Source organism: Cucumis melo, chromosome 11 (genome assembly GCF_025177605.1).
Source record: "Cucumis melo cultivar AY chromosome 11, USDA_Cmelo_AY_1.0, whole genome shotgun sequence".
Classification (NCBI taxonomy): Eukaryota; Viridiplantae; Streptophyta; class Magnoliopsida; order Cucurbitales; family Cucurbitaceae; genus Cucumis; species Cucumis melo.
The window spans coordinates 8,176,359-8,193,628 of record NC_066867.1 but is presented as its reverse complement, the minus strand read 5'-3'; the positions used below and the strand labels follow the sequence as shown (position 1 = coordinate 8,193,628).

Below are 17,270 nucleotides of genomic sequence, written 5' to 3'. Positions count from 1 at the left end.
CCGTCCACGGTTAGTGAAATTCGAAGTTTTTTGGGCTTGGCAGGTTACTACAGGAGGTTCGTGGAAGACTTCTCACGTATAGCCAGCCCGTTGACCCAGTTGACCAGGAAGGGAACCCCTTTTGTCTGGAGCCCAGCATGCGAGCGTAGCTTTCAAGAGCTTAAACAGAAGCTAGTGACTGCACCAGTCCTGACAGTGCCCGATGGTTCGGGAAACTTTGTGATCTATAGTGATGCCTCCAAGAAGGGACTGGGCTGTGTCCTGATGCAGCAAGGTAAGGTAGTTGCTTATGCCTCCCGCCAGTTGAAGATCCATGAGCAGAACTACCCTACCCATGACTTGGAGTTGGCAGCTGTAGTCTTTGCACTGAAGATATGGAGGCACTATCTGTATGGTGAGAAGATTCAGATTTACACCGACCATAAGAGCCTGAAGTACTTCTTCACCCAGAAGGAGTTGAACATGAGGCAGAGGAGGTGGCTCGAGTTGGTGAAAGACTACGACTGCGAGATCCTATACCACCCAGGTAAAGCAAATGTAGTGGCTGATGCGCTGAGTAGGAAAGTTGCACATTCAGCAGCGCTAATCACCAAGCAGACTCCCTTACTCAGGGATTTTGAGAGAGCGGAGATTGCAGTCGCAGTAGGTGAGGTTACCGCACAGTTGGCTCAGTTGACAGTTCAGCCAACCTTGAGGCAAAAGATCATTGCTGCTCAGCTGAATGATCCTTACTTGGCAGAGAAGCGTCGTGTGGTAGAGACAGAGCAAGGTGAAGACTTCTCCATATCCTCTGACGATGGCCTTATGTTTGAGGGACGCCTGTGTGTGCCGGAAGACAGCGCAGTTAAGATGGAGCTTTTGACTGAGGCTCACAGTTCCCCGTTTACCATGCACCCTGGGAGTACGAAGATGTACCAGGACTTAAGGAGTGTCTATTGGTAGAGGGGCATGAAGAGGGATGTGGCAGACTTTGTCAGTAGATGCTTGGTGTGCCAGCAGGTGAAGGCACCGAGGCAGCGTCCAGCAGGGTTGTTGCAACCCTTGAGTGTGCCAGGGTGGAAGTGGGAGAGTGTGTCGATGGATTTTATTACGGGACTGCCCAAGACCCTAAGGGGCTACACGGTGATCTGGGTTGTGGTCGACAGACTCAAGAAGTCGGCCCATTTCGTGCCAGGGAAATCCACTTACACTGCCAGTAAGTGGGGGCAGCTATATATGACAGAGATTGTGAGACTACATGGAGTACCCGTATCCATCATTTCAGACAGAGACGCCCGTTTCACATCGAAGTTCTGGAAAGGACTTCAACTTGCATTAGGTACGAGGTTGGACTTCAGCACGACATTCCACCCTCAGACTGATGGTCAGACAGAGAGATTGAACCAGATTTTGGAAGACATGCTGCGAGCCTGCGTACTAGAGTTTTCAGGAAGTTGGGACTCCCATCTGCATCTGATGGAGTTTGCCTATAACAACAGCTACCAGGCTACTATCGGTATGGCACCGTTCGAGGCTCTGTATGGCAAGTGCTGTAGATCCCCTGTCTGCTGGGGCGAGGTTGGAGAGCAGAGGATGCTAGGCCCCGAGTTAGTGCAGACGACCAACGCAGCCATACAGAAGATCCGAGCTCGTATGCTGACAGCCCAGAGCAGACAGAAGAGTTACGCTGATGTACGACGTAAGGACCTCGAGTTTGAAGTGGGAGATATGGTCTTTCTGAAGGTTGCACCCATGAAGGGTGTTCTGAGGTTCGCGAAGAAGGGGAAGCTGAGTCCACGCTTCGTAGGGCCGTTCGAGATATTGGAGCGGATTGGCCCCGTGGCTTACCGCTTGGCGCTACCCCCATCTTTTGCTGCAGTGCACGACGTATTCCATATCTCCATGCTGAGGAAATATGTCGCAGACCCAACACATGTGGTGGACTTCGAGCCACTGCAGATTAGCGAGAACTTGAGCTACGAGGAGCAGCCTGTCGAGGTCCTGGCAAGGGAGGTCAAGAAGCTTCGCAGTCGAGAAATTCCATTGGTCAAAGTCCTTTGGTAGAACCATGGAGTGGAAGAGGCAATGTGGGAAAAAGAAGAGGACATGAGAGCCCAACACCCCGAGCTGTTCGAGGATTAGAACTTTCGAGGACGAAAGTTTTTTTAGGAGGGAAGATTGTAACGCCCAACAATTTCGGTTTTCTTTTGTTGTTTTGACCATTAATATTAATACTAAGTGTGGTTAATATTATTCTTATTAAACTAAAGTTGTTTTTCTTTTTATATTAATTATTGAAGTTAGGGGTAAATTAGTCAATTAATGGAGTGGCAAATTAATTAATTGCCTTGGAAAGGGTCAAGGGTGGAGAGAGAAAAAGGGGGCTATTAAATTCTTTTATTATTTTTGGAAATTCTTTTAAAAGAGGCATTGGGAGACGTGAGACTCCTCATCTCCCCAAAGAAGAAAAAAAAAAGGAAGGAGAAAACCCTAGCCGCCGCCACTCTCCGCGCCGCCGCCGCCGCACGCCGCCAGCTTCAAGCAAGCGCCGAGCCGATCCACCGCGCGTCTGCAAGCCGAGTGGAAGCCGAACCATCCTCCGCGCGTCTGCAGCCGAATCCGCAGCCGCCAGCCGAGCCGGAACTCGCCGCGCCGCTTCGACCTAAGGAGGACAGCCGACGCCGCGCCGCTCCGATCAGGAGGATAGCCGAGCCGCGTCGCGTCGCTTCGATCAAGCCGATCCGTGCAGCCGAAGCTCGCTGCGCCGCGTCGATCCGAGAAGTTCCGTCAGCCGCGCCGCTCCGATCGAGCCGAAGGGAGCCGCTTCGATCCGCGCACAGTCGTCTCCCGCAGCCGCCACTCGAAGCCGATCCGCCGCGCGTGCCTCCAGCCGACGAACGAACCTGGAGCCGCTCCACGTCCGCGCGCCCGAAGCCGAAACTGAAGCCACGCCGCGTCCAGCCCTCTCCGCGTGTGAGCCGCGTCCGCGTGGGAAGCCGCGCCGCGCGTTTCCGCGTAGCCGAGCCGCATCCCCTCCCTGTTGTAAGCCGAGCCGCCCGCGTAGCTTCCTGTACCGAGTCGAGCCGCGCCTGCCCAAGCCGAGCCGGTCCTGTCTTCTTCCAGCCGAGCCGCCAAGACTAAATTGGCTCCACCCACCTAAATTTTGGTAAATTAATTAATTATTGTGGCATTTCCCAGTAAGACTCCATGCTTCGGGCATTAATTAAATTAATTTGGGACTAAAATTAAGTTATTTTCCTTAAGGGACGTCTTGGACCAAGTAATTGCTGCAGCGCGGGAATTCTTCAGCAGGGGGGCTCGAGCACTGCAACCTCTCTAGGGTAAGTTATTTCAAATGAGTCTTGAACCGATAGTCGTTGGCGACCTAATTACGAATTTTGGCATATTAAACAGTTAGGACTTCGTCTCTTGGAAAGCGTACTGCCTCGCGGTTAGGACTCGACAAGTAGATCTCCAGGTAAGAGATTCTACTACTAGCTTCATGTTTAGAAGTATGAGACTATGTATGCCCCGACTTTTCATGTTAAGGATTAGACAGTACGTTGCTTGAGATAAACGGTAGTATGATGCAAATGACGATATAGTTATACTATAGCCTGATATGTGTGGCAAGAGCTGTTATGGCTATACGACGAATGTCGGGACGGAGAGTGTAGAGATGATTTATGTGACATGTTATATGCTGATGCCATGTGTATGTATACTGCAATTAGGGTACCTGTTAGCTTAATCTGTTAGAGTCGTACCTGCATGGGTGTCCTTCGGGATCACCACCTATTGAGGACTGTGTGGTCCGACGGGACACCAGTCTAGCATGGATATAGATATGACTCGAGTGACTTGACGGGGTCCTCGCATCCCGACTGTCCTAGGTGTCCCCCGGGGCACCGAAGACCAGAGTTACGTTCCTACGGGAGCGCATGATTGCACGTGTTCGGGAACGTGCCAGAGATTGGGTACCAGTTATCAGGACTCTAACAGGAAGCTAACAGGCACCTAGTGGGACTAGTAGTGGGTCCCTTACTGAGTATTTTTATACTCACTCTCTGCACTTTATGTTTTCAGGTAGAGGACGAGGCAAGGGCAAGGGCAAGCTGGCGAGCGACCCGAAGTGAGACCGTGAAGGGCCATAGGGACTACCGCTTCCGCTTATTCTTATTTCAGATTTTCGCATTTGAGTTTGAGTACTTTTCATTACGTACCATCTTTTATGTAGATAGGGCCCGAGTAGGACTTCAGAACGCTCTTACATTTTTTTTTTGCATGACTACCTTGTTTAAATTTTTATAAATGAAATTTCTTAAACCGTATGCGTTTTAATAATTTCTATGACTTAAACCACTTGTTCTATATTTAGTAATGACTTCGATTCAGTATAAGGAGTTGGGTCGTTACATATATTCACATGGTAATGAGGGTTTAATACTCAAATATTTATTAAATATCGTAGATGATTACAATAATTACAATAATTAATTTCAAATTATTGCAAACCCTTAGGCATATATAAAAAATAGACAACAAAATAAAAACTTTTAAAAAATTAGAAGAGAATAGAAAAACATGATTTGATTTCTTTTTCACCCTTAGCATTTTTGTCACTTGTGAACATAAATGAAAAAAAAAAGAATGAGATATTTATACCCAAAGATTTGAAAAGGAAGAATTTGAAATGTTAAAAGAGATATAAAAGAGTTAATATGAGAAGTGAATGTGAATATTTATGAGAAATGAGACAATCATTACTATAATTAATTTCAAATTAAAAATTAAAGTTAAAAGGCACAAAATGAAGAATTTGAAACGTTGAAATAAATACAAAGGAGTTAATATGATAAAGAAATGTGAGTAGTTGGGAGAAATGAGAGATAATAATTACAATAATTAATTTCAAATTGAAAAATAAAATCAAAAAGCAAATTGCAATAAAACCAAAGTAGGAATCAAATAAATAAACTAAAAGAAAGGACAAAATTGGAAGCAAAAAGTTTCTCCACTTCCATTCTTTTATATATAACTAGTAAATAACGTGTGCGATACATGTGAAAATCACACACGAAAAAATTATAATTTTAATTTAACTTTATAAAATTGGGACAATCATTTTAATATTTTCCAAATTGATCATTTTCTTCTTGTATGCCTCTTTGTTTTTCCATTGACCGAATGTTGAATTTGATTTGTTTGTACAATTCAAATTTTATTTCTTAACATCTTGAACTTACACGTTGCAAACTTAACCATCTAATCTATATGTATCCAAATATAGTGGAAGATAGAAAGGTTGTTAATTGTGTTATAACATATAGCATAATTATGTAATATCAATTACGTTATGAAAGATGAAAAAGTTACATTATGACCCTCATGACATAGAATATTAACTAATATAAGTTATAGAAGATTAAAAGTTAATGAAGTGTAACTTCTATCTTGTTGAATATGAAAATGGCCAAAAACCTTAAATCTATGTAAATGAGAAAGTTGTCATTAAAGCAAGACTTAAAACAAGTTCTAATTAAAGGGTAAAAACATCCCCAAAATCATATTTCTTATAAAATTATAAATGTGAAATCATAATGATTGAAAAAAATTAAAGGAGAACTTTAATATTTCCTGCTTTACACATTTTATTACTTTTATGTATAGTTTATAAATTCCAATAATACTTACATTGTTTTAACAAAATCAAAGTATAAGTCACTCAACATTTCATTAATAAAATAGTTTTGATAAAAAAAAAATTAAATAAAGAAAGAAAATGAGCAAGATTCCCATGGTTACATTAAAAAAAATATTCTTAATATTACATGACTTAAACATAAAGAGCATAGACATTTGTACATCCAACCACGAAGTCGATGGTTCAAGTTTCCCAAACTTCTATTGTATACTAAAAAAAAACCTATAAATGAAGAAATATGCACAAACATACTTCCATATACAAAAAACTAGGCAACAAGAAAATTAGAAAAGAATTGAAAATCATGATTTGATTCTCCATCACTCTTAGCATTTTGTTGTGACTTGTGAACATGAATAATAAAAAAAAAAAGGATATTTATACCTAAAGATTTGAAAAGAAAGAATTTGAAAGGTTGTAAGAGATACAGAAGAGTAAATATAAGATAAGAGAATGTGAATAGTTGAGAGGCGGAAGATTAAGGGAGGGAGAGGAATGTGAATGGATTTGGATAAATTTAAATGATATAATTAATTGGAGAGAATTTTAAAACTAAATTGTAATTTTAACTTAACTTTATAAAATTGAAACAGTCATTTCAATATTCTTCAAACTCATCATCTTCTTCACCTATATCAGTTATGGAATCAAAACTTTTTTTTAATAAGGAGATGAAAAGTCATACGTGTTGAATGTGAAAATGACCACAAACATTAAATCTGCATAAATGCGAATATTGCCACTAAAGCAAGACTAAAAAAAAGTTATTATGTAATGAGTCAACTCCTTATTCTAAGCCGAAGTCATTACTAATTAAAAGATAAATAAATTTTTCTTAAATTTAAAAATAAGAAATAAACCAAAACCTCTAATACTTATTAAAAATCATAAACGAATGTTTGTAAAGATAAAATTAGATAAAATCCTAACTCGAGCCCTATCTAGTTTTTAAAGAAAATAAATAAAATAAAATACAATAAAAAGTGTATCAAATAAAATGACATAACGCAAAAGCAAAAAGATTCCTATTGCTCGTCATGGTCACTTCTTGTCAATTGTCAACTTCCCTCTGCTCTTACCTCTACCTCTGCCTGTAAAATTTAAACAAGAAAGAGTGAGTATAAAATATACTCAGTAAGGGACCCACTACTAGTCCTGCTAGGTGCCTGTTAACTTCCTATGAGAGTCCTGTAAAGTGGTACCCCTAAACTGGTACATTCCCGAACACGTGCAATCTGTGATCCCGTAAGAACATATTTGGTATCCGGTGAATCCAAGGGAACACCTAGGACAACTGGTCTTTAGTGTACCCGAAGGAAATACTAAGACAATCGGGCTATGAGTGACCCCATCGAATCACTTGTAATCATGTCTATGTCAATGTCAATGTCATAATGGATTGGTAATCCCGTCGGACTACACAATCTAGAAAGGTGGTAATTCCGAGGGACACCCATGTGGGTACGACTCTAATAGAATAAGCTAACACTAACCCTATCCATAGCATGTAACGTGTCATAACATTATCATAAACAGGACATAACATAGTAATCATAGCATACTTATTTGAAATACCTTAATCATAAACATAACACAGTCGTCATCATCAACATACAACTAGTCATATCATAACATCAGTCATCAACATCAATTATCATTACAATTGTCAGTCATTATAAATAACATCGAGATATGCAATTTAGCTATCATCCATGCATAATCATACACACATGCGATCTCTTGATTTCAGTCGAAAGTCTAGTACTAGAATCTCTTACCTGGAGATTAGTTAAATCAAGATTTTCCTAACCGTCACGATCAAGCTTCTCAAGGGAGGATCCTAAGCCACAAGGGTAATTAACTTAGTTTAAATAATTCAACTCGCAAACGATTAAAGACCAAAAAATGCAGTTCATTTAACGTACCCAAAAATCAAGGCCGAACTCGAATTAAACTTAATTGGACAAATTCCACGCTCGGTTTCAAGTTAAATCTAGTCAATTTAACCCAACAAATAACTTAGTTAGAGTAAAAAATAAACCTTAGTTGGGTATGCTAAAAACCAAATCAAACATACCAAGGCTTACCAAAAATGGGTCAAAATAGGGTTAAAAGAAGCTTAGCAACTTAAATGGCTTGGTTGGAGGAAAGGAATCTGCTGGCGGCTCGGCCAAGGTGGGCACACGGCTCAGGAGAAGGCACGACTGGCTAGGGGCAGGCACGCACGGCTCGATCTTCACGTGGGTGGCTCGGGGCAGAGAGGATGGTGCAGGTCGACAGCTCGGGGCAGGCGCGCGTGTGGGTCGGGAGTGGAGGGTGCTCAGTCTTGCGGCGACGCACAGCGCGGCTCAGGTTGTGGCAATCTCCGGCGATTGACGATAGAACGAGGCAATGATGCTTTGCGATCGGCGGAGCGCGTTTGCTGACGACGACGGGCGACGGCAGCAGACGAACGACGGAGGCGGACGACTGGTGAATCGCGAGCAGTAGGGATGCTTAGTTGGATGTGGTGTCTATGACGGAGAACACGACGGCGGCGGCTAAGGTGGCGACGGCGACGGAATTAGGGTTAGAGTTTTCCTTCCCTTTTCTTTCTTTTTTTTACAATGAAGAAGAGGGCACAATTTCCCATGCCTCTTTTAAAGAAAATTAATAACATTAATTATTATTTTCCTTTTCCTTTTCCTCTTTCCTCAAACTCATCCAAATAAAACAAATATCTTCTCTTTCTTCATTTAAAAACCCATTAAATCCCCCTTTTTACTCAAATTTCCCTCTCTCTCCAAACCCCACATCCTTGTCCTTCAAAATAAATACCCCTATTATATTATCCACTTAATAATCATTTTTTCTTCAAATTTTAATTAAATATACAATCCAATACAAAATTAATCAAATTTTCTCAAGTGCGACCAAATAATTCATAAACTCCAAACACTACAACAATTAGATATTTTCTTAATATCTAAAATCAAATCTTCATAAGTCAATTAAATCAACAAAAAGAAAACACCCAAAATCACAAAAATTTAAGCTTAAGAAAATCAAAATAAATTACCTTAAATTTTGGGGCGTTACAGTGAAAGGGTAAAAACATCCACTAAGAATCATATTTCTTCTGAAATTATGAAATTATAAATGCGAAATCATAATTTTTTTAATGATTTTGTAGGTAAAAAATTAAAGGAAATACTTTAATATTTCTTGCTTTACACATTTTATTACTTTTATGTATATATTTTATAAATTCCAACAATATTTACATTGTTTTAACAAAACCAAAGTATAAGTCAGTCAACCATTTCATTAATAAAATAGCTTTGATAAAAAAAATTAAATGAAGAAAAAAACACGAGCAAGATTCACATGGTTACATTAAAAAAAAATCCCAATATTACATGACTTAAACATAAAGAGCATATTAGACATATGTACATGCTCACCACGAAGTTGGTGGTTCAAGCTTCTCTAACTTCTGTTGTGTATTGAAAAGAAATCAATAAATAAAGCATGATTTGATTTCTTCTTCACCCTCAGCATTTTGTATATACACTAACTTCTATATACAAAAAGAATAGGAAACAAAAAAAAAAAAAATAGAAGAGAATAGAAAAGCATGATTTGATTTCTTCTTCACTCTCAGCATTTTGTTGTGACTTGTGAACGTGAATGAAAAAAATGGGTATTTATATCCAAAGATTTGAAAGGTTACATACAAAAGAGTTAAATATGAGATAAAAGAATAAGAATAGTTTGGAGATCGAAGATTAATGGAGAGGGAGGAATGTGAATGAATTTGGATAAATTTAAATGACATAATTAATTGGAGAAAAAATTTTAAAAATTTGGGAAAAGTTATAATAAGGAGATGAAAAGTTAATTCTATCTTGTTGAATGTGAAAAGGACAACAAACATTAAATCTATGTGAATGACAAAATTGCCACTAATACACTACTAAAGAAAAAAGCAATAATGAAGGGTAAAATGAGGCTAAAATTTTTTAAAGTTTCTCCACTTCCATCCTTTTATATATACTATAGAAGATAACTAGTTTGAATCATGTGCAATGCACGCAAGTCTTATCGTGTTAGAAAATGAGAAAATAAAATTAACTTTTATAGATATTTTTTGTTCGTTAACATTATACTAAATAACAAGATTAATTATAGGAAGTCTAAAAAGAAAAAAAAAGCAATAAAAATCAAATAATTTTATTTTTAGTACAACAGTTTAAAAGCTTGTGGATCAAACTCGCTTATTTGAAGAAATGACATACACAACTGGGAGCATACTAATTACTGAGCAAATGTAATTCTTTAATCTATACAATCTAAATAAGATTCAATAATATTAAATATATATATATAATATGTATATATAACAAGATAATCCTAAATCTAAAATTTTTTATCATCTCTTCTATTTCACTTCGTTCACAAATTCCTTTTTAGTAGTCTCGTCCTTGATTTCAAAGAGATATGCTTACGAAAAATACATCATCGGTTGGAAATCTCCTTGCGAGATTTTTTAACTGAATGTATGAAATATAACCTTCATCTCAAGTCTATGACATCAAGTTGAATTGCAAGAAAAGAAAAGAAAAGAAAGTGGTACCACCATTACACAAAAATAAAAAGAAGAGTAAGCACTTGGAATAGCAAAGCTTAAAACTCACTACATATTACCATCATCTGGGACTTCTCCTTCCTGCAATTGCACTTCAACCTCCACACGCACCCATTTATATAATATATATAAATATTAGTTGTCTTTTCCTATATTGTGAGTCTTTTCATATTTGCAACTTTTCAGACTTTTACTTAGTCTTTTTGTATATTTTCAAATAGTAACGGAAATAAGTTTCAATTTGTAATAAAAGAGTATAATTTTGGTATATGATTTCTATTTTACATATAATTACAATTAAAACCCTACCATTATGACATAAATAATTCATTAAACAAAGATAACATCATGAGAAGATATCCAAAAGCCTTATGGAAGTTAGAGGGACTATTTTTGAATTTGATATAAATATTCACTAGAAGAAATATGACATTTAATGTCAGTTGGAAAAAATGGAAAGGGATCTTTAATGTCGCTTTTTAAAATGCGGATGTTTAATGTCGGTTTTAAACCGACATCAAAGAGAAAGGATTAATGTCAGTTTAAAACCGACATAAAAGACCCGCTTTTTTAAAACCGACATTAAAGATAAGAATTTAAAATTTTGTCTCTCCTCACTTATTTTTTTAGAGCTTCATATATATTCATATATTTAGTAAGAGATGAAGGAGAGTGTGAGGGTGAGGGGAGTGCAGCCGACAGTCACCATAGATAGAGAGTGAGTCTTTTCCCTACAATCCGTGAGCATAGTCGCCACCGGCCGATGAAGTATTGACGGGTTGAATTATCGCCATCGTCGCCACGACTCCCAGTTCACGCCATGGCTTATTTTCTCCTCTGCTCCAATCCCTTCTCCATCTCTTTCCATTTTTCTACGTCGCCCTCATGTTTTCCAGCCATTTCTGCCATCCATAGTAAGTCTCTCTTCGTGAACTTCCCTTTCTCTTCCTCTGCTCGACGGGGTCGAATGAATGTCTTTGTCTAATTCTAATTTTTAACTTCATTTATCTTTCTACTTCATTGCTTGTTGTGCGATTTATTCAAATTGGTCATTTTTTTTCTCGAAATCGATAAACTATGTGGTGTTTGAGAGAATTTTCTTGCTTGCAGTCATTTGTTCATCAGGCATTTTGTCAAACAGTTGCCGTCTTTATTTTAAGACTCGATTTTTTAAGTTCTTTTCTCAAATAGTCAATCTCACCTTTTTGGTCAATCTGTTTCAGAGTAAGTTCTTTCATGATTGCTTTGTTTTGTTTTCTTGTTTTCAAAAATAGATTCGATCAAATGTGAAAGAATCTGAAGAATAGATCTGGGATTGTTTAAGAAATCGTGAAGAAATTACGTTAGATGCTTCAGAAATTGAAGAGACTGAAATGGAAAAGACTATATTTAGTTTCGTAATTGTCAAAGCACAAAACTAGAATCATAAACAAGATTTACCTTTCCAATGTAAAGATATGAACTCTAATAGTCAAATTTTTAATTTGAATTTGGTATTATACAATACAGTGATACTTCAAACTGAAGCAAATGGGATATCTTAAGAATAACACACAAAAGGGAATTTCGAACATAAAAACTCTGAATGTCTCTGCTAATCAACAGGTAAGGCCAACAATATCTGCCTTTTACTTTTCTTTTTTGATTATAATCCTCATTTTGTATGTTATTATAAGATTGGATTAGATTCATACAAACAATTTCGGCTATGATAGGATAATTGGATGTCATGCATAAAGACAAATGTAACCGAAATGTAGTAACATATCAAAGTATTAATGGAAGGCTTCAATTGTGTAGTTGAATACTTATTGTAATTTTTTGTACTATAACATACATATCTATGTATGTAGCAGTTCTTAGGAAGAGTAAAGGCTTAATTGTGTTAAAGTTTTTATTTTGAGTGTAAGCCCGTTTAGGCATCTCCCTTTTTAAGTAACATGTCACACTAATCACATATAGATTTTGCTAACTATAAGGTTGCAAAATTAATGTTTATTATTATTATTATTGATGTGGATAAATTGCAATTGCAAAATAGTTAGAGCCACGTTCGGTTTCGTTGTGCTCTCTTCAAAATCTCTATCACAGATTTATTTGATTTTGTTGCGTCCACAGCCATACAACTCTCAAACTGATTTTTTATATATAACTCAACAATTGACCAAAAAGGTGAGATTGTAGCAGACGAGAATAGAGTATGCAAAGTAGGTAAAAGCTAAGATACATCATTTGTTTCACACCTCACCATACCCACTAGCAAAATGTAATGTCGTCCTGCCTTCTGATGCAAGCGCCTTTTTTAATCCCTAACTAACCAAGGGGATAAGGATTAGGTTCCTCAAACTATCGAGTACCTTTACATGAGAGTACAAGAATGTGATGGGGATGTGAGCTTTCCCAATCATAAGATGCAGATTAACAATAACTTCTTGTACACATTTTTTTTTCAAGATGAATAATGCTTGAGTATCATAACAATAATAATAACAATAACAATAATACTTTAATGGTTAAGATTTTTTGTTCTTTATTTGAAGTCTAAACTTTTTTTTGTTTGTTTGTCCTATTAGTTATAGTGTTGTTTAGGATATTTGCATATTGACTAGACTTCTAACAATGTTTTTAAATTTGCATATTGAGTTTAATATCTAACAACGTTTTTACAGGGAGGAGGAAGGAAACCATGGAATAGTATCAACTTATTTGTGCACACAATGGCTTCACTTTGGCTGATTTAGTGACTTATAATAGTAGACATAATTTAGCAAATGGTGAAGACAACAATGATAGTGAAAATCATAATAATACCTGTAAGTATGGAAAGGTATGCAATCAATTGTATGCATCTCATGAGCTCATCGTTGATGTGGTATTAAGATCATCTCACAAGTTCTTTACTTGTTAGTGAATTATTACCTAGTTGTGGCCATTTCCAATACGTATTCCTACCACATAAGCCAAGAAAAACCAATCCAAAATTCTACTTTTGGCCATCAATTATTTGCTCTTTAATTAGCTTTTTTCTACACTTGGAAGTAGATCACACTCATTCTGAGAATGGGAAGATTAGATTTTTGTCTGTAAAAGTTGGATTGAAGCATTCTTTTTCAGGTTATAGATAGTGAATATATGAGAAACTAGATATTGATTATAGCTGTATTGGTTATGAAGTTGTTTGTTGTTTTGCTTTGTAATGTGGTTATGTTGTTCAAATCAGATTCTTGTTTTTGATGGCTCTATTGTAATAATTGTTGTTTAGCCATAAGAACAACCAAGAGATATATTGTTCTCTTATCTGTGTAATCAAGCAAATCACAAGCACCAAATAATATGTAGGAAATTGATGGTTCAAGTTCAAGCTTCAGTCAACTGTTTGGAATTGAAGGTATTATACAAAAAAGTTTATCTTACTATGTTTCTCAATTTGTTTTTTAGGAAGACTTGAATGAACAAGTTACAATATTATCTTGGTAAGACTGTTATGTGGTTGCACTTGGTTTAGAATTTTTTTTTTTATGGTGTTGTTTCAAATACTTAGTTTAACAATCTAGAAAAGCGGGAAGTTTAATTATGTGAAGAAAAAACTGTTTTGGTGGTGACTTTATGTTTGGTTCTTTTGTTTGGCAATGAAGAGACTATTATGGTGGTGACTATTTCTCAAAACTTGACTTTGTTTTTGAAAAACATGAATAGAAAGTTGATAATAAATCAAGAAATGTAGATGTGGTCATTTATTAGATGCTTGGATTTTTTTATGCACTTATATTTTTCAAGTAACTAAAGGAGAATTTGTTCATGGGAAGTTAACAAAATCTTGCCTTTGTTTGGAACTATCATATCATCCTCATCTTGTGATTTTGATATTGTTGGATTAAAGAATTACTTGAATGCTCAGTATTTTGGTGAGATTGGTATTGGTACTCCCCCTCAAAAGTTTACTGTTGTTTTTTACACCGGTTGTTCAAATTTGTGGGTTCCATCATCCAAGTGCTTCTCTGTAAGTTCCCACCATCTTAGTAATTAAATGATTTATTTGTCTATTATATATTATAGCATGAAATGATTTTGAGTTGTCTGCAGGTGGCTTGTCTACTCCATTTCAAGTACAAGTCAAAACGTTTGAATACTTATAAAAAGAATGATCAGTACAAGTCAAAGCGTTCATGTACTTATAAAAAGAATGGTCTGTAAGAATTAACTTTTATGATCTCGAAGCTGTTTTTCTTCATTTTGATCTTGTTGTACTATCATTGTGCTGAAAGTTCGATTGATGTTGTAATCCCACAAACTCTTTTTCGAATGTGATCATATCTTTACTTCTGATTTGTGGTTCTATTTTATAGTCACGATATGCTTTCCAGTGCTATGAAGACTTCATATTCCCCTTTGTTAAGAATTTTGGTCACTTAGTTGGAGATTTGATATAGGAAAAGCATTGGTCTTGGCCCTTTTGGAGAGCTTAGGTACTTTTATAATAATTATTAATATTTAACCAGGAACTTTAAAGCTTGAGGGCTTATATAGAGGGACCTTTTACAAGTACCCTGCACATCCTTTTGCTGAAGGAAGATGGATGTTTCTTCAGATTGGTGAGTTTCATTGCTATGATAAATACATGTAAGTCTGAAGTTTTTTATTTTTCTTGATTTTCAACTAATATAGTCAATCGTCATCTTTAGTTCTCTTATGATTTACTTAAATAGCTATAATGGTTGTTGCTTTAGTTAATGTAGTTAATCGAGGAGTGAGTTTTTAGTCTCTTAATTTAATTTATTGATAGTGAGAAATGGAAATATTTATGCTAACTCGTGTTTTTAATTTCCTTCAAGAAAAAAGTTTTGGGTTCTTTTGCATATTCCGATTGCTGCCATCGATCCATCTAACCACCCTCAGACCCTTCTGTGGTGCAATAAAAGTTATGTTTGGTAACCAACCCTTTGCTTTATTAATTAGTAATCAAATGTGAATATTTCTACTAGCAACTAGGTCATAACATTGTTACTTATCAATTCAACCATCTTGATGTCTTTTACAGGGAGCTATCAATAAACAAATGACTGCAATAGAAGAAATGGTTGCAAGTAAGTACAATTAGCCAGACCCTCATCTTCGTGACAAGATCTTGAAGTTGGTCATTTGTGAAGCGTTCTAGTTTGCTATTAGTTGCAGTTTTAGTTATTGCTCTCTCAATATATTCTTTTTCTTTCTTTCTTTCTTTCTTTTTTTTTTCCAAAGGATGATTAGTGTAATAATTAAGCTTCATAATTTCTTTGTGTTTGGAGCCAAGTTGTATATAAATGTACACATTATTAAGATTTCATTTTGTATATGTACAAGTAAAAGATTTCATTTTTAACTATTTGGTGTCATACAAAATGGACAATAATGAAAGGATTTAATAAAAATAAATATGAAAAAACGACATTAAAGACATCGTTAATGTCGGTTTCAAAATGACATTAAAGACAACTTTAATGTCGGTTAAAAAAAATTAAAGACATCTTTAATGTCGGTGGAAAAACGACATTAAAGATGTATCATAAGCGACATTAACAACATATTTAATGTCGGTTATCCACCGACATCAATGATGAACCGACATTAAAGGCCTTCAATAACACCTTCAAAGATGTCGGTTTATAACCGACATTGAAGGCCTTATAACCGACATCTTCTTTAATGTCGGTTATAAACCGACATTAAAGCCCAGCTGACATTAAAGCCCTTTAATAACGCTCACAAAGATGTCCGTCGCCAAGTGACATTAAAGGCAAGATTTCTTGTAGTGATTATTTACCATATCTATTAATCATGGTGAAAGAGCAAGAGTGAGAAATTATTGATTAAGATTTTAATAAAAAAAATTGCATTATACCAAATAGTGATTTTAACCGTGAAAATTTTCATATTTTTGTATAAAAAATCCATTTAGCATTTAAGAACATATTGAATTTAATAAAGATGAGTTCATTAAAATGATGAAATTGTTACCAAAGTAACAATATAAAAGTTTATGATGAAATGGAAAAAATTGACAAAATGTTTCTCCAAATCCATTCTTTTATATATACTATAGATAGTAAGAAGTGTTATAAAAACTTTTGAACTTTTAAGTATTTAAATTTGTATTGTTAATTAGACTTAATGTAAAATATTTAATTTTTAATTAATTTCTAAAATATAAATGAAAAATCATTTAACTTCCCACCTTTCACATCTTGATACTTTAATTACTTTAATTCAACTAAGTTAAGTATAAGAAGAACTATTTACTTTCCAATTTTTCATATCTTACATAATTTAATTACTTTAATTCCACTAATCTTAAATATAACAATTAATTCAAAAATAAGTGGGAGAATTGGAAAAAAAATTAAAAGTTAATTTACCATAAAACCAAAAGGAGAATTGGAAAAAAAAAAAAAAAAAAAAACTAAAAGCAAGAGCATAAGGGAGAGAAAAAAGTTTCTCCACTTCTAGGCTTTTGTATATAGTATAGACTAGTACCTAACACGTACGATGCCCGTGATATTTTAAACCTTTTTCTATATCATGATCCATCACATTCATCTTTGAATTATTATTTTTTTTCTTATTAGATTCTCTTTGAAAATTTAAGCAAATATAATTAAAGAAGTAAAAAAAATTGCTAAAATAATAGAATGAGTATAAGAAAGGTAGATTAATTATTAAAGATTTATTTCTGTATTCAAATATAGAAGAAAAATATAAAGAGGGAAAGAAACATAACTTCAAAATAAAGAAAAGGAAACAAAACATAGTTGTTGATGTATCTATAGTAATTAATTGTAGGAGTGAGAATTTTAATTAGTTTTCAAACTCTTCATATTATAAACTAAAAAATTCTTACTACAAATTAATGAACATTGAAAATTAAAAAAAAAAAAAAAAAAAAAAAAAAAAAGCTAAAGGGAGAATGTGAGAATGTTAAGATTT

The 17,270-nt window shown here is 35.5% G+C and overlaps 1 long non-coding RNA gene across 1 annotated transcript; it reads right to left on the bottom strand.

Moving 5' to 3' along the window:
- Positions 1 to 7,460: 7,460 nt before the first annotated feature.
- LOC103501105 (uncharacterized) lies at positions 7,461 to 8,258 on the bottom strand. Its single transcript, XR_540207.2, has 3 exons — positions 7,771 to 8,258; positions 7,609 to 7,676; positions 7,461 to 7,523 (listed from the first exon to the last, which is right to left on the bottom strand). It is a non-coding gene; the product is annotated as an uncharacterized LOC103501105 (long non-coding RNA).
- Positions 8,259 to 17,270: the final 9,012 nt, after the last annotated feature.